Genomic DNA, 11897 nt, shown 5'->3' with positions numbered 1-11897 from the left:
CGCATGCTCCACTGACTGAGCCAGTCAAGCACCCCTAACTACTGCTTTTAAAAATAGAAATTGAATTTTATTCACCTTGAATTCCCTAATACAACAGAATAGATGTTTAATTAATACTTTGGAAGTAATTGACAAGTTCAATCCGTCTTCATATACATAAAGCCAAAAAAAAAAAAAAAACCTTCATCAAAATCCTCGAGGAGAAAACAGGCAACAACCTCTTTGACCTCAGCTGCAGCAACTTCTTACTCAACACATCTCTGGAGGCAAGGGAAACAAAAGCAAAAATGAACTACTGGGATCTCATCAAAATAAAAGGCTTCTGCACAGCGAAGGAAACAATCAGCAAAACTAAAAGGCAACTGACGGAATGGGAGAAGATATTTGCAAATGACAAATCAGATAAAGGGTTAGTATCCAAACTTTATAAAGAACTTATCAGACACAACACCCAAAAAACAAAGAATCCAGTGAAGAGATGGGCAAAAGACATGAATAGACACTTCTCCAAAGAAGACATCCAGATGGCCAACTGACACACGAAAAAATGCTCCACATCACTCATCATCAGGGAAATACAAATCAAAACCACAACGAGATACCACCTCACACCTGTCAGAATGGCTAACATTAACAACTCAGGCAACAACAGATGTTGGCAGGGATGCAGAGAAAGAGGATCTCTTTTGCACTGCTGGTGGGAATGCAAACTAGTGTGGCCACTCTGGAAAACAGTATGGAGGTTCTCAAAAAATTAAAAATAGGACTACCCTATAACCCAGCAATTGCATACTACGTAATTATCCAAAGGATGCAGGTGTGTTGATTCCAAGGGGCACATGCACCCCAATGTTTATAGCAGCACTATCAACAATAGCCAAAGTATGGAAAGAGCCCAAATGTCCATCAACAGATGAATGGATAAAGAAAATGTGGTGTAAATATATATATATGTATATATATACACACACACACACACACACACACACGCACATATATATATATATGGAGTATTACTCAGCAATCAAAAAGAATGAAGTCTTGCCATTTGCAACTACGTGGATGGAACTAGAGTGTGTTGTGCTAAGCAAAATTAGTCAGAGAAAGACAAATATCATATGACTTCACTCATATGAGGACTCTAAGAGACAAAACAGATGAACATAAGGGAAGGGAAGCAAAAATAATATGAAAACAGGGAGGGGGGGAAAACATAAGAGAATCTTAAATATAGAGAACAAACTGAGGGTTGCTGGAGGGGTTAGGGGTGGGGAGGATGGGCTAAACAGACAAGGGGCATTAAGGAGGACACTTGTTGGGATAAGCACTGGGTGTTCTATGTAGGGGATAAATGACTAGATTCCACTGAAATCATTATTGTACTATATGCTAACTAACTTGATATTAATTAATTAATTTAAAAAATGACACACAAAAAAGCAACATCATAATCTATGAATTCTGAGCGTGGTCAAAGGACTTTTGCCCTCTAGGTCTCAGAAAGAATAAGTGAGTGATTCTAGCACCAACAGAATCTCAAAAACTACCCTGCGTGGCCCCTCTGTTCTCACCAGCACTCCTTGGTTTGTGTTTGCAGCCATTTATGGCTAGGCAGGGCCAAGCACTTGGGAACCTGGGGAGAAGAGAAGCTTCTGAACAAAATCATCTCCCAGGGTTAATGTCTGCATGGGAACCACACAAAGGGCAATGAATCTCTGGAAGTGACTGGTGTGATGCTGTTAACACCAGATCAGACGAGGCTGCCAAGAGCTTGGCATTTTTCCCCCTTGTGGCAGCCAAAAAGCACAGGTGTCTTAAGAAAGTGCCGAACGATCAGGAAGCTTATTAATGTGGAAGCCTCCGCCCGGCCAGCGGATCTGCAGACAGAACCCCTTGCCCGTGCTTCGGCTCCGACACCTAGTGACCGTGAGGCTTCCCTCTTGCGTCCAGGTTTGAGAGGGGTGTTCTCATCTCCTGTTGCCCAGTGGCCCCGAAGTCCTCTGAACCCTTGTGTTGAAAACCTGACCACCTCCCTTCTCTGTCCAGGGATTTCAGGGCCCAGCATCTGCAACATGTCATTATAGAGCACAGGACAGGACAAACTCAGAGACGAACTGAACTGCCATTTGCAAGGACATTTCCAGGGCGCCTTCTCCACTAGCAAGTTAACATCTGGAAGCCTGACTCAGGCACTGCCTGTTTCCCGCCCACCCTCTCTGTTCCGATAGAACTTTCCTATTATGGGTCGTTCCTGTCACTGGAATTCAAAATGCTCTTGACAGGTAGGTAAGACTCGGTCTCCTCTGAGAGTGTTCGGCTTTGCCTCTACGCAGCACATGCTGCTACAAGCCTTTCTGGAGTCAGAGCGTTCCCCGAGGCACAGATATTTACATGTTTCGGGAAAATGCTTTCAGAGGAAGTCACTGCCAATTCCTTGAGTCCATCCTGACTGGCTCCCAAGGAGCCAGGAAGCAGACAGTGCTAAAAGGACATAACCTTGAGCAAGGTTTCTAGACACTTCTTAACCCAGAATGTGGCTTGCCAGATGATGTGAGGAACCACCCCCCCACCCCTCAAGCTTCTCCTCTGGCAGAAATGGTACACTTCACTGGGCACCCGTGCACCTCACTGAAATGGCAGAACCCTTGCCACTTCAGGGCTGACAGAACCCTGTGAGAAATGCCACGACTAACAGCAATACAAAAGCAGCTTAGATCCTTGTGGGGGTTGTTCATATAAGCGAGGGGGTGTTGGGGGGCGGGCAATGCAGGCAGCTAAATGGCTCTTTAGACAAACAATTTTTCCCTTTGTTCCCGGCTGCCAGCTAGAAGTATGTTTCAATTTTCTAGTCAGCAAGTTAAGCCAGACACACACATGGTGGTTGACAAAGAAAGAGGCCACTATGAAAAGATATTAAAATTCAAAACACACTTCAGAGCCGGCCTCTTCTCAAATTGCACGGTCACAGGGGAATTCATAAATCAGAAATGAGGTCAAGTGATGGTGTTGAGTTCAGTTTTGTTTGTCCCTTGATATTGTGATGATGCCCGGATGAGAAATACCAAAGAGAAGAGTCCAAGCTGAAACATCTGTTCTCCTTACCCATCATCCACAAAACATCAGTTTTAGGAAGACACCAAAATAAGCATTCCAAGAGGAGAAAGGCATATAATCAGTGCCTGTCCACTTTTTAATTACATCAGTCATTTACAAAGACACATCCTCTGTGTGGAGTTCAAGTTTCAAAGAAAACATTATATCCAGAAATCTAGTCTCCAAAGTTTGTAGAACTTGTAGGGCAAAGTCTGAGAGAGCCAACATCAAATCCGAGCCAGCCATGGCCCAAGTTACAGTGAGCCACACACATTCACAAGCCTGAGGAGAAGAAAGTCAAATACATTATAGTCCGGCCCCGTGTTTTTTTTTCTTTTTTGGGTTTTTTTTTACAGAGAGGGAAAGAGGGTGCAAGTGACCAAGGGGCAGAGAGAGAGAGAGAATTCTATGAAGGTCAGAGAGAGAGAGAGAAGCGGGGCTCACCTGGGGCTCATGTTTTTACCCAAAGCAGGGTACGAGTTCACCCAAAGCGGGGCTCGAGCTCATCAGATGTGGGACTCAAACTCACCAACTGTGAGATCATGACCTGAGCCAAAGTCAGATGCTTAATGACTCAGCCACCCAGGCACCTTCAGGTCCTGTGTTTTTAGTGGACAGACTTTTTTGAGTTGATTGTTTGAAAAGACCTAAGAACATATTTCCCCATAGGAACGATGATGTTGTGATAGTTGTGTTCTCAGGTCAGTGCACAGAATTCTACTTGGCATAGTGTAACCCAAGTCACCTCCACCTCCAGTCACCTTACGACCCCCAAGCCTATGCCTTTGAGCCCCTAGGGTGGCACTGATGACCTAGAGGAGGGAGGTACTGGTTATAACTCACAGCAACGTGAGGGTGGAGGGGGGTACTTCAGCAGTCAGATGGAAGGGGCAAGCACTGCAGATGTACAGGTTGTGCACTGCACAAAGCACCTGACTGGGGTCCAGGTGGAGGCTGAAATCCAGCCTGCCCTCCACCAGGCAAGCTGGGCTCTGGGGCAAGGCTGAGGCTGTCAGAGAAGGAGAATTTTCCTAATTTGTGCTAAAAAGCTATGCCCCAGTGGAAATCTGGAGGCTTCAAAAGCAACAGCGAAAGATGGCTTTTCCATAAAGGGGTATTAAGAGTGGGGAGTGGGGGTGCCTGGTGGGCTTAGTTGGTGGAACATGCAACTCTTGATCTCTGGATTGTGAGTTCGAGCCCCACATTGGGTGTAGAGATTACATAAAAAAATTAAAATCTTGGGGTGCCCGGGTGGCTCAGTCAGCTAAGTGTCCAACTTCAGCTCAGGTCATGAGCTCACAGATCATGAGTTTCAGCACCACGTCGGACTCTGTGCTGACAGCTCGGAGCCTGGAGCCTGCTTCGGATTCTGTGTCTCCCTCTGTCTCTGCCCCTCCCGCACTCACACTGTGTCTCCCTCTCTCTCGAAAATAAACATTAAAAAAATTTAAAAATAAATAAAAATAAAAATCTTTAAAAAAAAAAAAAGAGTGGGGAGCAGTTTTGCTAGAAGAGGTCATCAGTGGGGGAGAAGCAAGAGAGAAGCTGTCATCCACATACACATTGCTATTTCTGGGTCGCTGAACTTTGGAGTGGGCATAAACATGTCTTAGATCAGAACCTCCTCTGGCAGCAAAACTTAATCCCCACCAACTGTCCTCATGTTCCTCTTTGAGACTCCCTAATTGACCTGCTACTTCCTGGCTGCCAACTCAGAAAAGGCGCATTACGCCTTAAGCCTCGTGCTAGGGGCTGAATGAAAACGAAATACTTTTTGGAATTTTCTGTCGAGTGGGATCCTCAAACAGAGGAGGAAGTGCCCATCTACAGCGCCTGCACTGGTGGAGTCCAAAGGCTGTTTCGGCAACAGAGAAGGGGGAAGAAAGATGGCTACCACGTGCTGTGTTGGGGGGTGTGAGGAAAAGCAGCTGTGGAAAATGTCTCTGGGGGTGCCTGGCTGGCTCAGTTGGTAGAGCATGTAACTCTTGGTCTCACGGTCTTGGGTTCAAGCCCTAGGTTGGGCACAGAGCTTACATTAAAAAAGAAAAGAAACTGTCTCCAACCCAACTTGAACGGGAATGAGTGACCCTTACCGAGGCCTACGGTCCTCCATTGTAATACAAGGAAGAAAAACAAGCAAAGGTTAAAAGGACAAATGCTCGTCCGTCCGGCTCTGTTGCTGACAGCTCAGAGCCTGGAGCCCGCCTCAGATTCTGTGTCTCCTTCTCTCTGCCCTTACCCTGCTCATACTCTGCCTCTCTCTCTCAAAAATAAATGGAAAAAAATTTTTTTAATTGAAAAAAATAATAAAAGACAACAAACAAGCAAACGCACACAAAGAGACACACATCCTAAAGTATAAAGGGAAAGGCATGGGAGTCTAGCCAAGGCCTCTTCCAGCATCCACCTTCGCCCTGCCCGGTGGAGAGGCGGCTTCCTGCACAGCTGCGAGCTTGGGAAGCAAGTGTGGAAGTGGAGGCCAGGGAGCCCTGCGGTGCAAGCGTCCTGAGAGGCAGCTCTGGTGTCCGGAGCCCCGTCTTTCAGGCCCGCAGCTCCATCAGTGAGACTTTGTGAGGCTCATTCAGGGAACAGCGTTTCTAGAGTCGCAGTTCCAGAAGTGTGTTATTCAGGGTATGTTAACTGTTGCAGAGAATCCCCAAATCCTACTCCAGGGACTGTAGTCCATGTGGGTAAGCAGTCATTCAGGGTCCGTCTCCTGTGCGTGGCTCCATTCATCCCTCAGCCTCCCAAAGTTGTCTCCACTCAGCCGGTGGCTGAGGAGAGAGCGCAATCAATGGCTGGGTGACAGGTTTGGGGGCCAGGCCAAGAGGGGCCTACTTCCACTCATGTTTCTTTGGCAGGAGCTCGGTCACAAAGCCACCTTTAACACAAGGGAGGCTGGGAAATGTAACACCGCTGTATGCCCAGGAGGAGAGAGGAGAATACAGTGGCGCCTGGGTGGCTCAGTGGGTTGGGTATCCAACTTTGGCTCAGGTCATGATCTTGCAGTTCATGAGTTCGAGCCCCACGTCGGGCTTTGCGCTGACAGTTCGGAGCCTGGAACCTGCTTCGAGTTCTGTGTCTCCCTCTCTCTCTGCCCCTCCCTACCCCCCTCTCTCTCTCAAAAATAAATAAACATTAATTTAAAAAAAAAAATTAAAAATAAAATAAAAAAGAAGAGAATACAGATACATGAATGTTGCCAGTCAAGGTCTCTCTGCAGAGAGGAAATTGCAGTTTGGGGCCAGCAGGGAGGGGATTCCTTGCATTTCTTTGTACTTGGCCTTGCTCAAGCAAGAGAGTTGCTGCTGTAGCCGGGACTGATAAAGGCAGGATCAAGAACGAGGGTGTGACTATCACTCCTTGGGTTCAGGTAAAGTGTCACCCAGGTTCCTCCCGTGGGAATCACTGTGGTCACCCACACCTCTGTCTCCTGGCCCAGCTCCCACAACCGGCTTCTTCTAGCCAGGCCTCCTTTGAAATCGATCTGCCACAACAGTTGCAAACCCCAGCTGCTCCTTCGCTCCTTGGCCAGTAGAAGGGAATCAATTATCCCCGCCCTCAATGAATTGCAGCATCTGTTGATCTGCCAAAGGATAGGATTCAAGATGTCAGCCCTGGCCCATAAAGCTGCACTTAATCTGGACCTAATCACTGGAACAACTGCTCTTTGCCTTTGGTCCCCACCTGGCAGAAACAAAAACACCACCTCAGACTCTCAAGAGTCTGGAGGCCCTGTCGCTCAGGGGAGATAGGGACAGACGTGCACAATAGCCTCCATTTTACAGACGCGATGCGTACGGAATGGTCAGAAAAGTAAATGTTCTGTTTATCTGCAACAGACCTGCCCACCATCTTCATTTTTTTATTTTTTAAAGATTTTTGGAGAGAGACAGAGCGCATGAGCCGGGGAGAGGGGCAGAGGGAGAGAGAGTCTGAAGCAGGCCCCACACTCAGCACAGAGCCTGACGCAGGGCTCGATCCCACGACCCTGGGACCAAACCTGAGCCGAAATCAAGAGCTGGATGCTCAACCCATGAAACCATCCAGGCACCCCTAAAGACTTTTTTTTTAAGTTTATATATTTTGAGAGAGAGGGAATGAGTGGGGGTGGGGGCAGAAAAAGGGGGGGAGAGAGGGAGAGAGAGAGAGAGAATCCCAAGCAGGCTTCACATTCAGCACAAGCCTGACTCGGGGCTTGAACTCACGAACTGTGAGATCATGACCTGAGCTGAAATCAAGAGTTAGACACTTAACCAACTGAGCTACTCAGGTGTCCCTGTCCACCATCTTTACATCTAAGCCTCACTATGGGCTTCTTTTTTTTTTTTTTTATTTTTTTAAATGTTTATTTATTTTTTGAGAGGGGGGGTTGGGGGGGAGCAGAGAGAGAGAGGGAGACACAGAATCCGAAGCAGGCTCCAGGCTCCGAGCTGTCAGCACTGAGCCCGATGCGGGGCTCGAACTCACAAGCTGTGAGATCATGACCTGAGCTGAAGTGAGACGCTTAACTGATTGAGCCACCCAGGTGCCCCAAAGCCTCACTATGGGCTTCTGACAGTAATAGCATGTGGTCTATTTGTCTCTGTCTGGGAACCCTAAATTCGTGTCTGTTTTAGAGTTCTCAGCGTTGCCATTTTTTTTTTAATTTTTTTTTTAATGTTTATTTATTTTTGAGACAGAGAGAGACAGAGCATGAACAGCGGAGGGTCAGAGAGAGAGGGAGACACAGAATCGGAAGCAGGCTCCAGGCTCCGAGCTGTCAGCACAGAGCCCGACATGGGGCTTGAACTCACAGACCGTGAGATCATGACCTGAGCCAAAGTCGGACGCTTAACCGACTGAGCCACCCAGGCGCCCCTCAGCGTTGCCATTTTAACATTTATTTTTCTATCACCCCGGCCTCCCAAAATTTCACCTACTCTGTCGGTAATATTGACAGTGAACCTCATGACTGAGCCATTGGGAACTGGGGCTCTGTCTCCTTTGGGGACCCTTTCAGGACTTCTGGGTCTGGTTAGTATACTTACTGAGTGCGCACAAGGTACAGGGCCCTGCTGGACGCTGGATTTTGAAGCCAATGGCTTTACTTCCAATGAGGTCTGCTTTGGAATGTGTTTTTCAAATGCTTTGCAACAGTGCCATGCAAATGGATTAAATGATAAAATAAAAAATGTAAAACAAGATAGCTCACATTCCTTGGAGGAAAAAAGCAGAAATGTCTAGGATGGTGAGCATTCTTAGAGAAGTTTCTCTTCTCTCTTATTCTGGATAGAGTTCCATCAGCAAGACCCTTCAGTCCTTCAGGGATTGGTGATCAGGACAAAAAGATGTCCCCCCAGCACCCTCCTAACGCACACCCCAAACTGAAGCAAGAAATTTTTGTCTGCTCATGGACCAGTCTTTTGTTTCTTGCTCACATGATAGTTGTAGTTCACCTTATTCTATTCCTCATGTCAAATTTAGTTTTGAGGTTACTGAGGATTTATGTTAAAGTGTTGAGACTTGTTTTCTCAAAGAACATGGTCGCTTCTTTGTCAGAGATGGCAGCTTGTAGAAATGTGAGGAGGCAATTACTGAATTTCAAGGCCAACAAAGAATTATCTTCCCCAATCCAATAAAATTAGGATAGTAGTTATCTAGGGGCCCCTCACTTGTTTGTTTATAGAAGATTCTCTTTTGAAATTACACACGTTCCGTTGTCAAATAGCAAATACTGTCTATCAGATGAGAGTTGAAGTCAATAGTGACAATGAAAGTATTCGAGACAACAACCCCAACATTTGGGATGCTGTATATCGAGAGCCAAGATCATCTAAGTCAATGATCAAAATCTGCAACATTAGATACACACGGACTATGCACATCAAAGGTACTATTCATTCATTCACATATTTTTGAGAACCCAGCCTGTGGCAGGCTGGGAAAGATAGGCATTAGGGTTACAGCCATGAACAAAACAGACACAGCCCCTTATCTGATGAAACTGACATTCTAGGGGTGCCTGGCTGGCTCTGTTGGTAGAGCAATGACTCTGGATCTTGGGGTTGTAAGTTCAAGCCCCACATTGGGTGTAGAGATGGCTTAAAAATAAAATCTTAAAGGGGTGCCTGGGTGGCTCAGTCAGTTGAGCATCTGACTCTTGATTTTGGCTCAGGTCGGGATCCCAGAGTTGTAGGATCAAGGCCCACGTGGGGCTCTGTGCTGAGTGTGGACCCTGCTTGGGATTCTCTCTCTCTCTCTCTCTCTCTCTCTCTCTCTCTCTCTCTCTCTTCTGCCCCTCTCCCTGCCAGTGCTCTCTCTGTCTCTCTCAAAATAAATAAATAAATTTAAAAACAAACCAACAAAAAAGGAAACTAACATTCTAGATGGGGGAAACAAATAAAATAAAGTCAGAGGATGGTAAGTGACATGAAGACGAGAAAACAGGGTAATATGTGCGGTGGGGGCTACTTTAGTCTGGATGATCAGGGAAGGCTTAATTGAGAAGGTGACATTTGAACTGAAACCTGAATCAAGGAGCCAGTAGAGAGAGGACCTGGGGAGACTATTCCAGGCAGGGTGAACAACAAAGGAGCTCAGGACTGAGCTTGGCATACTTAAGGGACAGAATAAGGGTCAACAGAGCCATTACATAGTGACTGGAAAGTGCAGTGGTAGGAGCCAAGATGAGCAAGGTAGCCAGGGGCTAGGTCATACAGGACCTTGGAAGGCGTGGTAAAGATAGCAAGTTTGACAGTAAGGGCAGTAGTGGTTTAACCGAGTGTGTGATGTAATGTGATTTACGTCTTACAAATATTCTCTGACTGCTGCTGCGTGTAAGAGAAGCAGGAAACATGGTAGGAGGTTGTCCTCGTGGTACCGGGGAGAGATGTTGGTGGCTCAGACAAGAGTGGCAAGAGTGGACGTGCAGAAAAGTGGACAGATGTTGCTTATATTTTGGAGACAGAGCCAAGTGAATTTACTCATTGGATGCGGGGAGAAAGGGAAAGAAGAGTGGAGGAAGGTTCCCATATTTTTTGTTTCACCAGCTAGTTGGGTCTCCTGCTGTAGGAGGCACGTGTGACTGAGGGCCAGAGCTCTGACCATCTGCATCCAGCCCACTCTGGCTGGGGCTCCCAGCCAACCACTGAGCAAGGAGGAGACTATTACAGGCCCATTCTTGCTAGACCTTGACTCCTTAATGAAAAACTTTTTTGTTTCCTTTTATTTTTATTTTACTTTATTTTTTAAAATAGTTTATTTTTTTTAATTTTTAAATGTTTATTATTTTTGAAAGAGAGAGAGAGAGAGACAGAACACCAGCAGGGGAGGGGCAGAGAGGGAGACACAGAATCTGAAGCAGGCCCCAGGCTCTGAGCTGTCAGCACAGAGCCTGACAAGGGGCTTGAACTCACGAGTGGTGAGATCATGACTTGAGCCAAAGTTGGATGCTTAACTGACTGAGCCACCCAGGCGCCCTCCAAAAATATTTTATTTTTAAGTAATTTCTACTCCTAGTGTGGGGCTTGAACTCATGACCTCACGATCAAGAGTCAGATGCTCTATCAACTGAACCAGCCAGTTGCCCCTCTATCCTTTTACTTTTTTTTTTTAAAGCAGGCTTCACACACAGCACAGAGTCCAATGTGGGGCTTGAACTCAGGACCCTGAGATCAAGACCTGAGCCGAAATCAAGAGTTGGATACTTAACTGACGGAGCCAGCCAGGCTCCCCCTTTAATTTTTTAAAAAACCACTGTATTGAGGTATGGTTGATGTATTTAAAAAGCTGTACATATTTAATATATACAGCTTGAAGAATTTGCAGATAGTTATATACCCCTTACCACAATCTATGCCATAAACATATCCATCCTGTCCTCTTTATTTATCACCGTTATCATTATTATTATTCTGTGATAAGAGCACTTAACATAAGATCCACCCTCTGAGCAAATTTGAGCAAATTTTAAAGTATAAAATATAAAAGTATAAAATACAGAATTAGAATTGTTCACCAAAGGCACTGTGCCTCATAGTAGGTCTCTAAGACCTATTCATCTTGCATAACTGAACCTTTATACCCTTTGGCTAATACCTTCCCATATCCCTTACCCCCTTGCCACCATTCTACTCTCTGCTTCTCTGAGTTTGACTACTTTATTTTGTTTTGTTTTTATAGTTATTTATTTTGAGAGAGAGAGAGAGAGAGAGAGTGTGTGTGTGTGTGTGTGTGTGTGTGTGTGTGTGTGTGTGTGTGGCGGGGGAGGGGCAGAGAGAGGGAGAGTGAGACTCCCAAGCAGGCTCTGCGTTGAGCCTCTGTCAGCCCAGAGCCCAACATGGGGCTCGAACCCATGAGCCATGAGATCACGATTTGAGCCGAAATCAAGAGTCGGACGCTTACCCGACTGAGCCACGCAGGTGCCTGGAGTTTCAGTATTTTATATTCCTCATGTAAGTGGTATTATGCAGTATTTGTCCTTCCATGTCTAGCTTATTTCACTTAGCATAATGCCAACCAGGTTCATCTATGTTGTTGCAAACGTGGCAGGATTTTTTTAGTCCATGGTTTAATGGACTCAAGGACTCCCCACTCACAGATTTCTCCACACGGTGTTGCGGCCTCAGGCTTTTCCTACCCAATCTCTTTCCTTCCCTTTCCTCTTCAGTGTCAAGTCTGTGCTGCTACGTGAAATCTCTCCTCACTTTCCCTGGCTCCCTCCCCCTCACAGAAGGTCTCACAGTAAATGTTTTGTTTGTCGCATCCCATCCTAGCTTTCCTTTTTTTGTTTGTGTGGGTAGGCTCCGCACCCAACGTGGGGC

This window comes from Panthera leo, chromosome B4 (assembly GCF_018350215.1).
Source record: "Panthera leo isolate Ple1 chromosome B4, P.leo_Ple1_pat1.1, whole genome shotgun sequence".
Lineage (NCBI taxonomy): Eukaryota > Metazoa > Chordata > Mammalia > Carnivora > Felidae > Panthera > Panthera leo.
Note: the sequence above shows the minus strand (reverse complement) of the source record.